The following is a 777-nucleotide window of genomic DNA, read 5'->3' as shown; positions in this document are numbered from 1 at the left end:
CATGGATTGTTTGATCCATCTTATCCATCCTCCTATCCATGCTTTTCAACATTGCCATCATTGCCGCCATGTCCTCAGAAACAGAATTCACCTTCCCTCTAATTGGATTATTCCTAGGATTATGATATTCTCTAGAATGCTTAGAGAATTCTTCAATTAACTCCTTGATTTCCGGGGGTGGCTTCTTTGTGAGAGGTCCTTGCGAATCAAGAAGCTGCCTTGTGGTTACATTCACTCCATCATAGAAAATGGAGACTTCTTGTTGACTATTTAGATCATGATGTCGGCAGTTTCTTAGCAAGCCTTTGTATCTCTCCCACGCCTCATATAAGGATTCTCCAACTTGTTGTTCAAAGTTGGCAATAGCTTTCTTTAATTTGGCTATCTTTGAGGGAGGGCAAAATTGATCAATAAATTCTTCTTTCATCTTAGCCCATGTAGTGATGGATCCGGGAGGGAGTGACTTGAGCCAATCCTTTGCAGCACCTTTGAACGTGACGGGAAGCATACGAAGCAAAACGGTATCGCGTGCCACATTAGGAAAATTAAAGTAATCGGCTATGTCGCTGACCTCTTCTAGGTGCTTGTACGCGTCTTCGTGATCTTTTCCATAGAATGGAATCTCCTTAAGTTGGGCGAGTATGTGGCCTTTGAGTTCAAAATTGGCGTTTGCGGGAATCGCGGGTTGCACGAGCCCCAGACCGGTGTCTTCACGCATCTTCTTCTTCCATTCGCCCATGGGAACTTCATCGATGTTAGCCATGGTGGTGTCGAATC

The 777-nt window shown here is 44.3% G+C and overlaps 1 non-coding gene across 1 annotated transcript; it reads left to right on the top strand.

Annotated features, from left to right (window-relative positions):
- The first annotated feature begins 272 nt into the window (after positions 1–272).
- Positions 273–379, top strand: LOC145151617 (small nucleolar RNA R71). Its single transcript, XR_013732182.1, has one exon. It is a non-coding gene; the product is annotated as a small nucleolar RNA R71 (small nucleolar RNA).
- The last annotated feature ends 398 nt before the right edge of the window (positions 380–777 follow it).

Source organism: Lactuca virosa, chromosome 1 (genome assembly GCF_052849685.1).
Source record: "Lactuca virosa cultivar CGN04683 chromosome 1, Lactuca_virosa_CGN04683_v6, whole genome shotgun sequence".
Classification (NCBI taxonomy): domain Eukaryota; kingdom Viridiplantae; phylum Streptophyta; class Magnoliopsida; order Asterales; family Asteraceae; genus Lactuca; species Lactuca virosa.
The sequence above is the reverse complement of the archived record's forward strand: the minus strand, read 5'-3'. Positions and strand labels throughout refer to the sequence as shown.